Here is a 20,843-nt window from a genome sequence, read left to right on the forward strand (position 1 = left end):
TGTACTAACGATTGGTTGTGCACACAGAGCTGTCGAACAGATCTAGGAGACAGACGTTTTGTTCAGTGATGCAGCTTTTGCGCTCCCATGGAAAGGTCATGCACGGTGTATGGTTTGCATAGCTACGTAGTTGCTTCCGTTCAGTACGTTGTGGTATGTGCAGTTTCAATTTCAAGTGTTGCTTCCTGTCTGCAGGCCTGAACAGTCTAGGACCTGATCAAGGTGTGAGAAGAATTGCTATGCTCTGCACGTGCGTAAGCCGGCTGTAGGCGGGCGCGGTGGGAGTTGATATCAGCAACTTGGACAACAGACACAATGTTGAACTCACGTCTCAGTGCATGTAATCAGTATTCATGCACGGTGTATGGTTCACATATTTTTTGGCACACATTTCTTATGACACAAAACCAAGCTAAGTTGTATGATTAACACATACAATGATACAACGATACTTGAGACCTCTAAATTTGTGAGTGTAAGACATAGGTAACAAGTGTTAAAAAAAGTTTGACCAAAAAGACTTTCCCTGCTTTATATACCAAGCAACAATCGAGCATTACAACACGACACTGTACCACATGAACGACAAGATACAACGGTGCCGAGGATGGCAATAAAGCTCCAAAACAACAAGCAAACAGCAAAATAAAGATTAGAGCATCGCCTGGAGCCCAAAAAGCTTCCACGATCAGGCAACCGAAGCCGAGAACAGAGTGACTTTGAGAGGGAGACTAACCGATGGAGGAGGCTATGCCGGAGCCAAGGGTATATAGCTGTTCTTTCCCCCGGTTGACCTATGTTTAGTCGGGGCTGAGCAACCTATTTAGTTCTTCTGCTCACGCAACACTAGTTTTGCATGTCAGTGTACGTTGCTAGTTGCAACTGTAACCCAACTTCTTCCTTCTACCTATCCATTGGCGGATCTAGGAACTGAACTTACCCGAGGCAAAACATCAGTACTAAAAAAATTAACGTGCAAATGCAAGTCCGTTCAATAAAAAAATCTTAAAATTCAAATATGAAGCTGGGTGCACTCAAAAATTAACATAACTAACGGTAAATAGTTCAAGATTCTCGATAACTAGATGATGCATGTAACAACTAAAAATCATAAAAAATAACATAATTGGTGCAGATGCTCGGCCGCCTTCGTCTGGCGGATCGGCACTACTTCAATGCGGTTATGGGCCGGAGTAGCCTTCCCGATCGACCTGACGGTGTGAATGACGGGCAGGTGGCTGGGCGGTCAGTATGAATGTGTGTAAGAATTTATCTCGTCTAGTCACACCCACTCTTACCGGCATGCATGTGGCATGGAGAGCGGAGCCTAATCGGAGCAAGGGTGATGTGGGCGACGCCGGAGTGGGGGCTGTGAGTGGAGATGAGTTGTGTGGTGTGGTGCGGACAGCGTCAGAGCTGTGCTTAAATAGGGCGGCCATGCAAACGAACAGGAAGCTGGCTTCATTGCGGAGCCGGGGTAGGCTTCTGGGCGACCACATCGGCATTGAAGCTGTGTCACCCGCTCGTCCGGTCGCGTCGCTATGACCGGCATCAATTCGTGTGTAGTCGCGTCCACTCTGGAGCAGCCTAGCCGACATGAATCCGCGACGGCTGCTTCACATAGAGAGATTTTTTTACCGGCATCGAATTTGGACGGGTGGGACGTGGTGGTCGGACACATACATGACGACAGTTCGGGCGGTTGCAAAGCTTCCTTTATTTTGCGTTCGGTTTGTGGGATTTCGACACCTCCTAGCATATGTAAGGAGAGAACGCGCGCACACACACACACACACACACACACACATATATATATATATATTGCTATCAATTATTCAGGCGCGGAGGTCAATCATATGGGCAGGGAAGACCCCCTGTAAAAAATAAAAAAAATGAATAAGCAATGTTGAATATTTAAGCAAGTTAAATTAAAAATAAATGAAACAATGTTGAATATTTAAGCAGCCTTGCCATATATGTACGCATACATTGGCACAAGGATTTTTGAAGGCAGAAGAAGCTTTGAAGGCTAATCGCATGAAGATCTGTATGGCCGAAGAGCAAAGACTGTTACACAAAGGTCAGCCAATTATTCACGGAGAGACAATGCCCACGTGAACAAAGCAAAGATTTTATAGATTCCTGAAGATTGAAGTTTGTCGGGGCACTATCTCTCGTTCTTATCCATCGCCTAGAGGGACACACATTCTTCCCTACTACATATAAAATAAAGAGGTGCATTCTCCCGGAAGCCATCCAGAGAGCTGCTCTCTCACCTATAAAAGGAGACATTTGCTGCGAAGAGAGACACAACACCAGACGGAGAAGAACCACCAGCCACTGATAGAGCAAAGAGCTGCAACCCAGCTAGCAAGCTCGTTGCTCAGTAGTACTACTACTAGTAGTAGTAGTTTCTCATCGTGCAATAAGAGCCACGATATCCAGAGCATTGTAAGGCTCAAAAAGGTAGTCAGAAGGTTATTTTCTTTAGCTTGTGTAATCCCTTCGGGGCCTCCCGAAAGGGAAAGCCATATGCAAATTATGTTGTGGAAATGATGTAGTTTCTTGGTTTCACTTTGTATTTTTATTTATGAATTTATGGGACGAGTTCTTATACTAGGGATCATATAGGAGAAACATCTGCATGTGTAGTTCTCTGTGTAGCCCAGAGTGGCATTTGAATGAGAATCTTGTGGCCGTAGAGAAGTGTTCCCTTCGGGTGGAACTGTCTGGGAAGACGATAGTAATTTACACTGTAAATTTGCAATTAAAACTGCTAAGTGAACGTAACTAGCTACATTTGATACAACATAATGAAAAATATGGTGAGTACCGAGTAGAATTTTACACCACTGCGCACACCGTCGGTCGAATTGTTGGTCTCGCCAGCTCAGAATAGATCATGTATCAAATAAATAATAAAGTTAGAACGTGAAGGTAATCATATTGAATTAAATATTATTGTGAATAGTGAAGTGCTATTCCAAATAGTGTACTGAATAGTAACACTATTGTGAATAGTGCCCTACCTAGTGAATAGTAAATACTATTCAAGATAAAAAAGCATACATGTCTACCACTTTCACCTAATCCAATATTAACCTAATCAAAATCTGATCGAACATTTATTAAGAAAATTTCATTCCCTATATTGTTGGTATCAGGTCCAGCGTTTATTCATTGAAAGGTTAAAATATTTAAACTTGGAAGTTAGCGCAGGTAAAGTAATAAATAATAAGGAAAATTTAAATATAAGGTGTAGCGTAAATCCTTCTGAAGAGCATATCTGGCATTCATCTCATAGCCAGTTAAATACAGTTGTCGATTTGATATATAACTTTTACATATCTTTGGGAAAAAGACAAGATAATTTAGACCACAAATTTGAAAGTTTATTTAAAGAATACCAAAAACTTGCTGATAAGTATTCAGGGTTGAATAATAAAATTGATCTAGCTTTACATAAGCTAGAGGAAGCAAAATCTAGACAGAATATAGTTTGCAAGAATAACGATTATATTAAAGAGGAAGTGTTATCAATAGGTCGTTACCTAAGTAAAGGCAAAGAGTCACTCCCACGTACTGAACCAAGACAAGATATACTTGAAATAAATAAATTGGTGCAAGAGGTTAAAACTTTGATTATCTCATAATTATATGACTGAATATACTCAAGCATTAAACAAAGTAGCTAAATACCTGTCACCTCCTGTCGGATTCGCCGATCATGACTCCCAAAAGAAGATTCCAAAGTAATAATAAAACAAAATAACACCATCCTCCATCTATTAATCCAGATTTTAGATAAACTAAATAGTGTTCAAAGCAATAAAGAAATTGTGATTTCATCATTTGAAATAGTTGCATCTGCTAGAAATATTATTTCAAAAAAATGGACGTATCTAAAGGCGTCCTTAGAAGAGACAAAACCCTCCAATTAGTAAGGCAAGATTCAAGACCTCTAGCCATGAAACATAGATTATCATGCAAAGCTGATGATATTGACATCATTGAAGAAGTTATAGATATACAAAGAGATCTAGAAAGATATCAGAAAGATACACTAAGAAAAATAAAGCCGCAACAAGTATATCATATGGGTATGTTTGAGATTAAAAGTGGTCTATACATAATATCCAGAGAAGTAGAATTAAGTGTGTTAACACACCCAGTAGATTTAAGAATTGTAAGCAAAAATATTGAAAATGAGCTAAAATATTATGGTTATAAATATATACATCAAGGTATGTATATCATAGGAGTCAAAGGTATGACAAGGAAGAAATTAGGTGCAAAGGTTCTAATAACGCTATTAGACAGAAGATGGGAATCAGTAGACAAAGCAGCATTAGGATTTTTGAAGAAGACATGAATGAAAATAAATTAATAACCTATATAGCTCCAGACCTAATGATGCCTGTAAAAGAATTTATTGAAAAAATGAGTTTTGGTTTCCAAACTAAAGGGTACGAAGATTTTAAAGGAACAAATTTGTTAGTAAGCATAGAATTTATAGGAAGGCTCACTAATAGAAGTAGCTCCAGATATAGAGTGAATGTGAATGACGTAATTGATAGTATGCAATCAAAAGGTATTAAATTTATGAATCCTCTCAAAATTGGCTCTGAAGAAAGAGCGGGAGAAGAATGGAAGATAGGAGAATTAATAGAGAAAAATAATTAAGGCAACCTGAAAACTACATAAGCTATCAAAATTGTGAAGGAAGTAGTAATATTCGATTTATGAACTATAAATCTGCATCAATAGAAGGCTCTGAATCTTTTATGTCAGAATCAGAAATTAATGATGATAAGAATAAAGGTGTATCTGAATGCATTGAAAAGGCTAATTTAGATGATGAAATAAATCATTGGGAAAAGAAGCTAAAACATATTGAATGGGAATATAGTCATTCTATGACAAATGATTGGCCTAACATAAGGGAAACAGAACTATTTATTATTAGAGAAATTGCAAGGTTAAAGAAACTAAAAAATGATAAAAAGTTTGCCACTAGTAGTTCGACCATGGAAGATAAAATTATAGCATCCGCAGAAAGAAAAGCAAATGCTATTATTAATAAAAAATGCTATCATTAATAATAATAATATTAAAGATAAGAATATTGTTCAAAACAAAGAAGTTGTTAGTGAAGAAGAGCAATGGGATATCAATAATAAGTTATTATTAGAAAGTTATGAGGAGGAAGAAAAATTAATAAAAGAAATGTGGTTAGAAGATGAAAGATATGATGATTCAGAACAAAATAGTGATTTATATAACTCACTAGATGATGTGGGACTACATAATTTAGAGAATGGAATGGAAGCCATAGAAGTAGAAAATAGTGGTAAAAGAAGAAGGGGATATGGAGAATCATCTGTAAAAAGAGAAGGAGAGAGAGAGAGACCTACTAGGTCAGCTGGACAATGGCCTCCCTAAAAAGATGACTACCAACCTACGTATATCCCAGGACAGTATAGATATATGGGTACTAAAAGAAGAGATTTTGAAAAACAGTGCAATTTCAAAATTATAAGAATGATGGCGCTATATTAAACCTATCAGCTCATGATCCAATAGATTGGCCGAATATAATCAGCATATGGAAAGGTTTAATAGTACAAAATATATACAAAATCAGTATAATATAGGCACTAAGGTAGAAGATATGTTAACATATCTTGAAACATTTTTAGGAGAATCTGTAAAAGTTCTATGGGAACAATGGGTAGAGTCATACCCTAGTCAATATGAAGAATTAAAAAGGGCAGGAAGTAACCCTAATAACTTTGCGAATGTTATCTCAAATATGATCATAGCAGAAGATCCAGAATTAGGACATACCTCATTGCAAAATGAAAGGTTAAGAGAAATAGAAAAATTAACATTAACTAGCTGGAAAGGTATTAAAGAATTTTCTAGTATTATTTGTATAATGCTACCACTGCTAAACAAGGTTTTAATGTAGGTGTAGTAGAAAGATATTTTAATAAGTTACCTGATCCTCTAGGTTCCATAATATTTGAGTTGTATAAAAAAGAAACAGGAGGAAATGTGGTAAATATATCCCAAGCCATAACATTTGTTTTCAAACAATTAAGAAAGGTGTGTACTAGCATTCAAGCCCAAAGATCTATGTAGAAATCAGATTACATTTTTGCAATAACATTGTCCAAATACCACTAACATATGGAGAAGAAAGGCATAGGAAAAACAAATATTATAAACCACAAAGGAGAGATAGTAGAAAATTTAGAACAAAGAAAAGATATATCTTAAGAAGGTCAGATAATAGAGCGCCATTGTTGCATAAAAGAAATGTAAGAAGATATAATCCTAAGAAAACCTATGATAAAACATGCACGTGTTTCATATGTAACTCTCCTGATCATCTAAGCACTACAAGACAACTGTTAATTCATGACAGATTTTTGATGATGTTCCAAGAAACCGTCATGATCGATGACGGATTTCTCCGCTTCATCATGGAAGCCGTCACGATTCAATGAGATCGGAACAAGCCCAACAATAATGGCGCCCATATGATAGACCGTCACAGATACCGTCATGATTCGACCAGCTGTACGCCATGAAGACCGTCACGGATGGATCGCGCTGACATGCCATGCCTGACCCACCCACACATATTAGGCTTAGTTTTTTAAATGTTGTTTGAACCACCATGACCTTCTGCTGCTTAGTTTTTCATATATTTTCTAGGGAAATGTGTTGCTGCTGTGTTGTTGGACGTTGAACCAGCACAAGTTTTTTTTACAGAAACTGTATGTTTTTTTAATAAAAAATCTTAGTGGGAGAGAGGGATCAAACCATGGACATGTCGCTCATATGCCTAGGAGGCTGCCACTGCGCCATTCCCATATCTTTGTGTCACCTGGCCATCGCTTCGTTTTCTTAGATACATGCATTGCAGATTTTAGCGAAAAAAATATCCAAAGAAGAATCGCACACAGATCATGCGTGAGTGTAACTGTTTTAGTAAAAATTGCGGGGTAGTTGTTTTAGTAATTTGCACACGTAGACAACTATATTCTTTTTTTTTGCGAAAGGACAACAATAGTTTTTTAGCTTAGGAAAACAATAGTTAAGTATACTACTTAACGTCAATGTATATCAAACATTTGTGAAATCTCCTAAAAGATTTTGGCCAATCTTATGAATCAATAATATTGTTCCACGCCCAATTATAAGAATCTTTCCATACTCTTATATTATTAAAATATCAAAAAATAATAATGTTCAATGCATATCAAAAAATGTTACGTGTCTATGAAAATTTAGAACATCTACTGGACATAGTTGACATGCATTTGAAAAGAAACAAACTGAAAATGAAGAATGTCTTTTGGAAAAAATTGAACATGGAAAAGCCAAAAAAAAGGTTTGTGACATTTAAAAAAGAGTCAATTACACCGGTGGTGCTAAAACTTGAAGCAAACTGTCACTTTAGTGCTAGAACTTGCAGCATACATTAAAGTGATACAAAAACTTGGTTTGGACATGCAAATCTCGTTTGTATACGACTGCGACGGTGACAAGGCATGACAGCGTGGCATAGGGCTCGCTGTGAGTGACTGCAAAAAAACCTCGGTTTTTTATTATTATTTTCTCACGAAAAGGCCCCCTCTCAGGTGTGGCATCCGGTGGTTCCACTTGTCAGTGAAACATCACAAATTTTATTAGAATGAAAAAAAATATGCCACTGAGGGATTCATAACAGTGACCTCGGTCTAAACAGCGTGCGCAGCTAGCCATCAGCCAAGAGCTCACGTCACCATGTAGAAGCATACACATGTTTTATATCTTTGAATTAAGTAACGTGACTAAAGAGTTTTAATCATAAAAAGGTCACGCCCATGGGGTTTCAAGCCAGCTACCCAAGTAAAACAATTTTTTTAGTAACAAGTAAAACAATTAGGAGGGCGTGCCACTCCAACTATGTACTCTCATGTGTAAATATAATTGTTACAGTTTATGTCTATAACAAAACATGCTCCTGGGCTACAATTTATGTTTTTTTTCACTTTTTGAAAGTTGTAAAGAAATGTAAATTTTAATTATAAATAATATACATATAAATTAAATATATTCAACTAAAACAATGCTCATCTATTAATTTAAAAAATCCATCAAATTAAATTATGAATTAATTGTATAATTAAAAATTTATTTCATATTAAATAAAATATAAAAGTAATTTTAGAAAATATGTGTATTTCAAATTCTTTACAAGTTTCTTTATAAATATTCATGTTTTATATAAAACTATGCAAGCTTTAATGTTTTTATGTTGTTTTAATAATATTTCTGTGTTTCTAAAAATTAGAAATGTATTTTTAATTAATATAAATATATGTGTAAAAAATTAGCCTAGTGTACCTCGGACTGCAGAATCTCAAATGAAAATGTATTTACAATTATATGTACACTTATAGTTTACATTTTTGGGGCTAAAAGAAGTAAAGAAAAAAACTAACATATTTAAAATGGGCCCCAATAACTGCAGTCTGTTTAGCCCAGCGGGCGTACTGTTGTATAAAGGTTGACAAAATCCTATTAATGCACGAAATGCCGTTTGTTGTATCGTACTCCCTCTGCCCCAAAATAAGTGTCTCGATTTTGTACTAACTTTAGTATATAGTTATACTAAGGTTGAGACACTTATTTTGGGACGAAGGGAGTATTTGGTAGGTACGCCTCGTGGTAAGGTCGCTGGTTCGAAATCACACGGCTGTATCTTTTTTTTTCAATTAGAATTCTTATTTTATGTTATTTAACAAAGATATAAAGGCTGAGTATCCTTATATGACATTAACTGTTATATGGTGATTTGTCAAAAAAACTGTTTATCTGGTGTGTTGGACTGAGCTCTCGGCTGGTCAACGGATCAAATCCTTGCCTGACTCCTATTTTTTTTCTAATACTATAATAATTTTTGTGATGTTTGGCTGACAGGTGGGACCACCCAATACCACACATGCAGTTACCGTGTACACTTGACAGGGTCCTTTACATGAGAAAAAACAAAAAATAAAAATTTAGGTTTTTTTGCAAAAAGAGAACACCACACGCCTAGTCCAAACAATATGGTCACTGACAGCAGGCCCTACGCCACGCTGTCAAGCCTCATTAGCTTCGCCAGCGTATACAAAGGAGATTTGCATCATATTTGCATGTTCAAACCAAGTTTTTGCACCATTTTAATGTATGCCGCAAGTTCTAACACTAAAATGACCGTTTTGAAGGCGAAGTGACTGCTGCTTCATCCATTGGCCTTGAAATTTTTTTCTACAGTCAACATACACCATTACATGATCCATATCAAAATTTGGCGTTTTTTGGATCTATTTTCTATATTTAAGTCATTTATTATATTTTTAGGCATTTAATGAATATAATTCAATTTTGACCCACCAGTGCATAAAAAAGTTAGCAAAATTGGTTTCAAGATCATACTTGTGTTCTTGAGTCTCTGTTTAGGCCTTATACAAGAAAAGGAAAAGAATTCCAAATATGAGGCATATTAATAAAAATGTTCTTAGATGTTTTAAAAAAAATTCATCCAGTATTTAGAGGCATATTAATAAAAAATGTTGATCATGTTTTAAAAAATGCTCATCGTTCACAAAAAATGTATGTTTTTATATTTTTGAAAATGTTCACCATATATTAAAAAATGTTCATCACGTGTTAAAGATATTTATTGTGTGTGGAAAAGTGTTCATCATGTTTTTCTTTGTTTTATGGTTATTTCAAAAAAGTACGGTGTATGTCTTTAAAAAGTTTTGTGCATATTAAAAAATGTCCACCATATATTAAAGAATGTTCGTCATACATTAAAAAAAGTTGAGTAAGTATAAACAAATGTTCACCATATGTTAAAAAAAGTTCATTGTACAATGGAAAATAGTTCACTATATATAGAAAAAAATGTTCAACCTATATTAAGGAATAGCTCATCATACATTAAAAAGAAGCTCAGTTTGTATTAAAAAATGTTAATTGTATAAAAAGAAAAAAGAGAGTAGAAAAACCAAACAAGAGAAAAGAAATAAATAAAAACCAGGAAAAAAGAAAATCCAAAACAGAAAACCCAAAAACCCAAACCGAAAACCAAAACCACAAAACAAAAAAAAAAGAAAGGAAAAAAGGGCGAACTAAACACACAAGGGCTCGTGTGAAACCCTCAATCTGGGCCAGCCAGAAATGGGTTAAAAAATCTGAACAAAACTCATATTCGAACGACAAGTGTGTGAAATAATGGTAAGAAATATGAAAGTCAAAAAAATATGAAACGTTGCATGATGTCATGATATGACTCCTAGTGGTTGTGGTAAAAATTTGAGAATATTTCACAAAAGGTGTCTTGTAGATTGCTAAGAAAACCAGAGTATCTGCGAGGAAGAATCAAGGTTTCGAGAGAGTACGGGTTAAGTTTGAAGACAAAAGCGATGGTTGCATTATCTGTTGGCCTTAAAAAACATTCTACACTCAACATATACCATTAAATGTCACATGTCAAAATTGGGTATTTTTTCGAGTCTGTTTGCTACATTTAACCCGTTAAGTGCATTTTTAGGCATTTAATGAATATAACTCAGATTTGAACTGCAAGTATGTGAAATAACTGCTAGAAATGGGTTAAAAATCCTATTGATGATATTTAGTCTATGTTTAGGCCTTATCCAACAAAATAAAAGCAGTGCCAAACACCAGGGTGCCAAGGTTCGACCGCCAACATGGAGCTTGTTGGTTTTTAATTCTAAGAAATTCAAACAAATTAAGAAAAATAAGAAACTTTGCATGATATCATATGACTCCCAGTGGATGTGGTAAAAATTTGAGAGCATTTCACAAAACTTTTCATGTAGACTACTACGAAACCAGAGCATCTGCGAGGAAGAATCAAGGTTTCGAGAGAGAACGGGTCACGTTCAGAAATTATACAAAATATCAAATCAGTTAAGAAATTATTGAAGCTCCTATAAAATAGCATATACTATATAGTAATTACATGTAATTGTTTATTATGGTATATAAGACAAAATAGTTTTGCAAGGTAGTACTTCATCGGGGCCTTAATTGCTTATTTGAAAAATAGAAAAAAAAATCGAGTTTGGGCTGGCCACACTCGGTTAGGCTAAGGTCAACAAAAGTCCACTAGGGTTCAGAACGATGAGCCTGTATCCGGCCTTAGGGAAATCTTGCATTCTGATTGGTTGATCGAGCCCTCCCATGGATCGTTCATATGCACCATCTGATCGTCCAAGATCCTACGGCTCAAACATCTGCTCTCCCTCTCTCTTTTCTCTTCCAACCGTGGCCCCACTAGCCGCCGGTCTTTATTATGGGGAGATCCATGGCCTGGCTACCTACCACAAATAATTTCCCAGTGCTTCCTTCAACCCATATTCCCTTAACCAGGCCTTGCATCGCCGGCGGTGCCGCCACCTCCCCACGCTGCTCCACCTATCCCGATTTGGTCTTACTCCACCAGACGGCCTGCATCTCGACGTCCAGGAACGCGACCACCACCGTGTGCCACACGGACGAGGGGCAGAGCCATCAAGGCATCCTTCGGGCTCGTCGACCCGCCGGGCGCTGCTACATCTCCGTCCACTACACAGGCCTCCAGGAGGAAGACTTTCCCGGCGAACCCGAGGTCATCTGCGCTGAGGTCGCCTTCATCCTCTTCTGCCTCAAGATCGATTCATTCCTATCCCGCCCCTGCTCCCCTAGATCTCTGCCGCTATTCTCCAATTAGTTCCTTTGCCTTGTAGGTCTAGGCGCTATGAGGCTGCAGCGAGGCAAGGACCGCCGCCAGAAGTGGAGCTGCGTGCGCTGGGCCATCGGGGGGGGCGTGGGCTACGCCGAAGAGAAGGGTCGACCCTTCGCCGGGGAACTTCGCCGACTAATCGCTGAGATCTATGTGGTGGTGGCCCCTGCCATCGAGTGCCAATAGCTGCCAGGAGCGGCGACATGCTCGTCATCCCCATCCACCGCTGCGTACCTAGCATACAAGGATGGCGCGGATGAGTGCTATGATGGCAAGAAAAGTGAACAACGTGGTTACTGGAGTTGCGCCGTCCATAGTGCAGGGATGGCCCGTGTAGGATCTCCGTCGAGCGCTCGGGCGACGTCGAGTTGGTGGCAATGTTGGCATAGTGCTTAGGCAGTAATTTGTAATTTTACCTTTTGTGGGGTGCATTTACTTTTGATGCCATTTGTCTTTGTGTCATTTGTATTTTTTAGTAGTGTTGATTGATATAACAAGAAATCTTAATAAAAACTGATGTGATCAAAACATTAATGGATCATAATTATGGATATTGGTTTGGACTAGAATTAGTGGGCTGAAGACATATCAAGTCCTAGCTGAGATTATTGGGCCGATTACAACAAGGGCCACAACTGAAATTAATTGTCCATAACCCTAGTTGGGTCAATCTTCACATGGGCCGACACTAAAAATAGTGGGCTAAAATCCTAATTGGGCCGATAACATTGTGGACGGCCACATCAGATCCATGTCGGCTGCTAAGTCAGATGATGACGTGGCATGCACGTTAACGTCTTTAATAGCATGTCATCGGTGACGGTGAAGAACCGTCATGGCTGGGAACAACATCCATGAGGGTTTTGGCAATCCGTCATGGAGTGCACTGTGGTTAAATTATGACGCGATATACATGACAGATTTCAAATCCGTCATGGACGCCCATCCATGATGATTTTGCACCCAGCTATGACGGCTTGAATCTGTCATGGATTAACTGATTTCTTGTAGTGAAGTAGAACTTGCCCTAATAAAGATCAGAAAAGGTACTCTAGTAAATATGAAGAACAAGAGAGAGTGTTAATGAGAATATATTAGTATGTGATGATGAAATAAAAGACGACGAGATAATATATTCAATTATAGAAACAAATGAAGTAGAAAATGAGGCTCCAGAATATGAATCAAGTGAAGATGAAATAGACTTAATAGATGAATTAGCCGGTTAGAAAATTGAAATGATGAACCAAGTAGAATGTGAACATGATTGGATTAGAGGAAAAGGTGATTATAACACAAAATGTGCCTTTTGTATATACTATCCAAGCCAAGATAATAGGTTCACATGTAGCTTGTGCTTAAAACAAGCCTGTACCTCAGGTCTAAGAGCCAATAATAAAAAGTGGAGACAGGAGATAGAATTGGAACCGGAAGAGCGAATATTATTGAGTAGGGTTAGAAATTTAGAAAATAGAATAAATAAGCTAGAAGCAGAGCTAGAAAAACTTAAAGATGAGTTAAAAAATAGTAAAGAGCAAAATAATAATGTTGCAAAAAACACGGAAATGAAAGAGCAAATGGTAACGGTAACAGATAAAAAAGGAGACAAGCTAATACAATTAAAAGATGCAATTACTAGTTTTGGGAATAAATATATTGTTTGATTAACATTCAAAGAAGTGTTAGGGATAAGGATCACAGTTAGGATTGTTCTGAAGCCAAATATTTCATATAAAATACTGGCACTATTAGATACTGGTTGCACTAAGAACATCATCCATGATCAATATTTTATGAGATGTCCCGAAATAGTTGACACTATAGATGATAATAAAGCTGAAGTATCTACTGATATGTCAGGAATAAAGAAGATCCATAATCAGCTAGCGTATAATATTGAAGCTTACATAAATGGCACAAAATATATAATAGATGAAATTACAATAAGAGATTTGCCGGTAATAAATGATGACATGATAATAGGGTTAAGATTTTTACAACAATCTTTACAAACCACAATCATACATGAAGAAGGGGTAACATTTATCCCTTATCAAGAGAATGTTCCATACATATCTGAAGTGCAAAAAAATGAAAGTCCTTACAAAATGTAGAAATATCTAATTTAGATGATGAATATAGCACAAGTCCAGGTCTCCTTGAATTCTGTAAAGACGAAGAACTTAGTGAGACCATAGAAGAATATCATATAGAAAACACATGTACAGAATGCATTGGGTTACAATCATTTTCGCCAAATTGGTATAGAGATATAAAATCTAAAAAATTTATAGATAAGATTGTGCAAAGACTAGAAAGCATACAAATTATTGGAGAAATACCAATGAAACACTGGGATAAGAACTCTATAGTTTGCAAAATAAATATCATAAATCCAGATTATATAATTAAGTCAGGACCAATAGAAGCTACTCCAAAACATATTGAAGAGTTCAAAATGCATATTGAAGAGTTATTAAAGGTAAAAGCTATAAAAGAAAGGAGAAGTCCTCATTGGTCTGCTGCTTTTATAGTTAGAAATCATGCTGAAGAAGTTAGAGGTAAATCTAGAATGGTAATTAATTTCAAAAGGCTTAATGATAATATAGCTGACGATGCATACAATATACCTAATAAGCAGGAATGGATTAACAGAATACAGGGAAGTAAATATTTCTCTAAATTCGACTTAAAGGCAGGATTTTGGCAAGTAAAAATGGCTGAAGAATCTATTCTTTGGATAGCATTTACTTGTCCACAAGGCCATTATGAATGGCTAGTAATGCCATTAGGTCTAAAGAATGCACCTGCACTATTTCAAAGACTATGAAAAATATATTTAATGAGAATCAAGCATTTATATTGGTATACGTAGATGATTTGTTAGTATTCTCAAAATCATACAAAGAGCACATAGCCCACCTTGAAGTGTTCTTTCGAAAGGTAGATCAAAATGGGCTTGTACTATCCAAAAAGAAGATGGATATTTGCAAAGAAAAAATAAATTTTCTTGGTCATGAAATAGGAGAAGGAAAGATATATCTACAAGAACATATTGCAAAGAAAATATCAGGGTTTCCTGATAATATGAGTGATAAAAAGGTTTTATAGCAGTTCTTAGGAATTGTAAACTATGCAGGAAACTATATAGATAACTTAGCAAAGCTAGCAGGAAATTTATATGCTAAATTAAGGAAAAATGGTCAAAGATACTTCAATTCTGAAGATATAAAATTATTAAAGGCCATGAAAGAAAAAGTCAAGAATTTAAAACCCCTAGAATTGCCGTTAGAAGACAATTATTTTATAATTGAGACACATGCATCTAAGGTAGGATGGGGTGCGATACTAAAACAAAAGCCCAATAAATACTCTCCAAAAGCAGATGAAAAAATATGCAGATATGCTTCAGGAAGTTACAAATTAAAACGGTAAATAATATTGATAGGGAAATCCTTGCAGTTGTAAATGCAATAAATGCATTTAGGCTATATCGAGGATTTAAAGAATTTACAGTGCGAATAGACTGTGAAGCTATATGTCGTTATTACAATAAAATTAATAGTAAGAAAATCTTAACCAGAAGATGGGTCTTATTTGAAGACACCATAGCTCGGAATGGTTATATATTTATTTTTGAGCATATTAAGGGGAAGGATAATACCTTACTTGACATATTTTCTCGTGCATCGAATTTGCAGAAATGAAGAAAGGATTATTCACCACCAAGGATGAATACCTCTTCTTTGGAGAAGAAAATAGGCTGAAAGTATTTCAGCCAAATACATTCAATTTCAAGCCAAAAACCCATATCAAGCTTGATGAAGTTCAAAGATGATTATTGGATAATTTTGGTTCCAATATACTCTCAAGAGAGAGGAAAAAGGATATTTTTTATCAATTCTCAATAGTTTGGCAGAATATTGTAATGAATTAAACAAAAATTTGCCAAAGCCAGAAAAGATTGAAATACCAAAAGGAGAAACACTATATCTTATATTTGATGGAAATAAACCTGGCATATATTCGGAATGGGAAAACATTATGATTGAAAAATTAGATGCAATAATAAAGAGAGAAGATTGAACATTCAAAAGATATTATAGTATAAATGATGCCTTATTTTGGGCAAGAAAGGTATTAGGACCAGATTATTAGATTGACCCAAAGGCTAAAGACTATATCCAAATGTGAAGAAGCATACCTACTTCACCAACTCCTACAAAGGGGGAGGCATCAAGCTAAAAAATATAAAGAAGGAAGAGTCTCCAAAATATCAAACATATCAAGAATGCCTTCTAAAGGGGCTTGACCCTTTAGACAGTGAATACATAGATCAAGAAATGGATGAAGAATTTTCAAAAATAGTAACGAAAGAATTAAAATAAGAAATATTAAAAGAATTAAGGCATGAAATGGATGAAAAATTTGAAGAAATAAAGAATGAATGCGATCAAAAATATGATTTAAATCTGTTAAATGATGATAATATGGACATAGCAGGGCATGGACAGCAGCCTGAATAAAGCCCAAATTGCATATATTAATATTGCTATCAATTATTCGGGCGCGGAGGACCTATACTCAACCCGAATATTGATAGAAATCCCAAAAATAGCTATTCTAAATATTAATAAGGTATTATCAATCATATGGGCAGGGAAGACCCCTGTAAAAAAATATTAAAAAATTAAAAGAAATGAATAAGCAATGTTGAATATTGAAGCAAGTTAAATTAAAAATAAATGAAGCAATGTTGAATATTTAAACAGCCTTGGCATGTATGTACGCATACAATGGCACAAGGATTCTTAAAGGCAGAAGAAGCTCTGAAGGCTAATCGCATGAAGATCTGTATGGCCGAAGAGCAAAGGCTGGTACACAGGGGTCAGCCAGTTATTCACGGAGAGACAATGCCCACGTGAACAAAGCAAAGATTTGATAGATTCCTGAAGATTGAAGTTTGTCGGAGCACTATCTCTCGCTCTTATCCATCGCCTAGAGGGACACGCATGCATCCCTACTACATATAAAATTAAGACGTGCATTCTCCCGGAAGCCATCCAGAGAGCTCCTCTCTCGCCTATAAAAGAAGACATTTGCTGCAAAGAGAGACACAACACCAGACAGAGAAGAACCACCAGCCACTGATAGAGCAAAGAGCTGCAACCCAGCTAGCAAGCTCGGTGCTCAGTACTAGTAGTAGTTTCTCGTCGTGCAATAAGAGCCACAATATCCAGAGCATTGTAAGGCTCAAGAAGGTACTTAGAAGGTAATTTTCTTTAGCTTGTGTAATCTCTTCGGGGCCTCCCGAAAGGGAAAGCCATATGTAAATCATGTTGTGGAAATGATGTAGTTTCTTGGATTCACTTGGTATTTTTATTTATGAATTTATGGGACGAGTTCTTATGCTAGGGAGCCTATAGGAGAAACCTCTGCGTGTGTAGTTCTCTGTGTAGCCCAGAGTGGCATTTGAATGAGAACCTTGTGGCCGTAGAGAAGTGTTCCCTTCGGGTGGAACTGCCTGGGAAGACGATAGGAATTTACCCCGTAAATTTGCAATTAAAACTGCTAAGTGAACATAACTAGCTACATCTGATACAACATAATGAAAAATATGGTGAGTACTGAGTAGGATTTTACACCACTGCGCACACCGTCGGTCGAATTGTTGGCCTCGCCAGCCCAGAATAGATCATGTTTCCAATACATAATCAAGTTAGAACGTGAAGGTAATCATATTGAATTAAATATTACTATGAATAGTGAACTACTATTCCAAATAGTGTACCGAATAGTAAACACTATTGTGAATAGTGCCCTACCTAATGAATAGTAAATACTATTCATGATAAAAAGCATACCTGTCTACCACTTTCACCTAATCCCATATTAACCTAATCAAAATCTGATATAATATTTATTAAGAAAATTTTCTCAAAAATGCTCTTTGGAAGCCGAGCACCATGGCGCTCTTTATTCTCCACGTCAATCTTTCTGGTGATCAGACGCAGCCCTGTAGTACTGTCGTGTATTTCATCCTCCAGCTATTTACAAGCCACCGTATTCTCCCTTCCACAAAAGTGCTATCCCATGTTAGACGTCCTACGACCTGTGGTTAAGGCTGTCCCCTCTTCCACTGAGCACATACCCAATTAAAGTCCACGGGCAGGTAAGTAATTTAATTAGGAGATCAATCCAGCAAAGACAACTGCCACCCCACTCATAACAGCTCGACGCAACCTTTGCAAACACATATAATGATTAATTACACATCCATCATTTTTCGAGTTCAATTTTATCTGTGCAAACTGGAGTTTCTCTCCACCGTTTACCCTTGGTGGCTTTTCCCATTTTACTTAATGGATAAGACCCCCATGCCGATGTTTTTCCTGCATAACGATCATGTAAAAATCGTTTGGAAAATGACATGGATCAAATGTGCGCCAGACTACCAAAATTTTATGTGGACGATATAAGCACTGTTCTGAATTCGACACACAATCCGCTTATCCGAAAATGTCCCGCAAAACACCTACAAACCTCTCTCCTAACCACCACTCTCCCACCGGCATCCACTCCAGCACTCAATGGATGCAACAATAAAAAGAACAAACCTCAAACCACAAACATATCACATTTTCAAAAAAGAATCTCCTTTATTTATATTTAAGCAGCTTAAAAGAAAAACACTTGCTTAATATCATGAGAATCGTATTAAAACATTGGCACCATCAAATTCAATATTCTAAAGACCGCTATGCACGGCTTTGTAGATGGTACGACATGATAAGGATGCCGCTCTGTGCTTTGCAACATACCTATATAAAGACAAACATCAAATCACCGACAAATCTTATTTTCAATTTTTTTGTTTTATCTTCTATATTTTTCTTTAAGAAAAACAAACCTAAAATTAATCCATTGCACCATATTAAAATTCTGGCTCACCGTAATTGACTATTCTAAGGCATGATTCGCACAACTCCTAATGTGGACACCCTGTAAAAAATATTAAAAAATTAAAAAATGAATAAGCAATGTTTAATATTTAAGCAAGTTAAATTTAAAATAAATGAAGCAATGTTGAATATTTAAGAAGCCTTGGCATGTATGTACGCATACACTGGCACAAGGTTTCTTGAAGGCAGGAGAAGCTCTGGAGGCTAATCGCATGAAGATCTGTATGGCCGAAGAGCAAAGACTGGTACACAAAGGTCAGCCAATTATTCACGGAGAGACAATGCCCACGTGAACAAAGCAAAGATTTGATAGATTGCAGAAGATTGAAGTTTGTCGGGGCACTATCTCTCGCTCTTATCCATCGCCTAGAGGGACACACATGCATCCCTACTATATATAAGATAAAGAGGTGCATTCTCCCGGAAGCCATCCAGAGAGCTGCTCTCTCGCCTATAAAAGGAGACATTTGCTGCGAAAAGAGACACAACACCAGACGGAGAAGAACCACCAGCCACTGATAGAGCAAAGAGCTGCAATCCAGCTAGCAAGCTCATTGCTCAATAGTAGTAGTAGTAGTTTCTCATCGTGCAATAAGAGCCACAATATCCAGAGCATTGTAAGGCTCAACAATGTAGTTAGAAGGTAATTTTCTTTAGCTTGTGTAATCCCTTCGGGGCCTCCCGAAAGGGAAAGCCATATGTAAATTATGTTGTGGAAATGATGTAGTTTCTTGGTTTCACTTGGTATATTTATTTATGAATTTATGAGACGAGTTCTTATGCTAGGGATCCTATAGGAGAAACCTCTACGTGTGTAGTTCTCTGTGTAGCCCAGAGTGGCATTTGAATGAGAACCTTGTGGCCATAGAGAAGTGTTCCCTCCGGGTGGAACTGCCTGAGAAAACGATATGAATTTACCCCGTAAATTTGCAATTAAAACTGCTAAGTGAACATAACTTGCTACATCTGATACAACATAATGAAAAATACGGTAAGTACTGAGTAGGATTTTATACCACTGCGCACACCGTCGGTCAAATTGTTGGCCTCGCCAGCCCAGAATAGATCCTGTATCAAATAAATAATCAAGTTAGAACGTGAAGGTAATCATATTGAATTAAATATTACTGTGAATTGTGAAGTACTATTCCAAATAGTGTACTGAATAGTAAACACTATTGTGAATAGTGTCCTACCTACTGAATAGTAAATATTATTTAAGATAAAAAGCATACCTGTCTACCACTTTCACCTAATCCCATATTAACCTAATCAAAATCTAATTTAATATTTATTAAGAAAATTTTATAACCGACCCGAATATTGACAGAAATCCCAAAAATAGCTATTCTAAATATTGATAAGGTCTTATCAATCATATGGGCACGGAAGACCCCTTGTAAAAAATATTAAAAAAGTAAAAAAATTGAATAAGCAATGTTGAATATGTAAGCAAGTTAAATTAAAAATAAATGAAGCAATGGTGAATATTTAAGCATCCTTGGCATGTATGTACGCATACATTGCCACAAGGATTTTTGAAGGCAGAAGAAGCTCCGAAGGCTAATCGCATGAAGATCTGTATTGCCGAAGAGCAAAGACTGATACACTGAGGCTAGCTAATTATTCACGGAGAGACAATGCCGACGTGAACAAAGCAAAGATTTGATAGATTCCTGAAGATTGATGTTTGTCGGGTCACTATCTCTCGTTCTTATCCATCGCCTAGACGGACACACATGTATCCTTACTACATATAAAAGAAAGAGGTGCATTCTCCCGGAAGCCATCCAGAGAGCTGCTCTCTCACCTATAAAAGGAGACATTTGCTGTGAAGAGAGACACAACACCAGACGAAGAAGAACCACCAGCCACTAATAGAGCGAAGAGCTGCAACCCAGCTAGCAAGCTCGTTGCTCAGTACTACTAGTAGTAATAGTAGTAGTAGTTTCTCATCATGCAATAAGAACCACAATACACTACTGGAATTTGTTTATTTTCCATCTGCTTATTCTTTGCCGTCTGCTGGCGGACGGCAAAGAAGGTCTTTGTCGTCAGCTTGAAAAAAAGGACGGCAAAGAACT

General features: G+C 36.8%; 2 long non-coding RNA genes across 2 annotated transcripts; both read left to right on the plus strand.

Annotated features, from left to right (window-relative positions):
- Nucleotides 1-11,407: 11,407 nt before the first annotated feature.
- On the plus strand, nt 11,408-12,338 carry LOC123173732 (uncharacterized). The gene is made up of 2 exons (XR_006486477.1): nt 11,408-11,698; nt 11,802-12,338. It is a non-coding gene; the product is annotated as an uncharacterized lncRNA (long non-coding RNA).
- A 4,593-nt stretch (nt 12,339-16,931) lies between these two features.
- On the plus strand, nt 16,932-19,499 carry LOC123182731 (uncharacterized). Its single transcript, XR_006492293.1, has 2 exons — nt 16,932-17,069; nt 18,897-19,499. It is a non-coding gene; the product is annotated as an uncharacterized lncRNA (long non-coding RNA).
- Nucleotides 19,500-20,843: the final 1,344 nt, after the last annotated feature.

The sequence above is a fragment of the Triticum aestivum genome, chromosome 1D (genome assembly GCF_018294505.1).
Source record: "Triticum aestivum cultivar Chinese Spring chromosome 1D, IWGSC CS RefSeq v2.1, whole genome shotgun sequence".
Lineage (NCBI taxonomy): Eukaryota > Viridiplantae > Streptophyta > Magnoliopsida > Poales > Poaceae > Triticum > Triticum aestivum.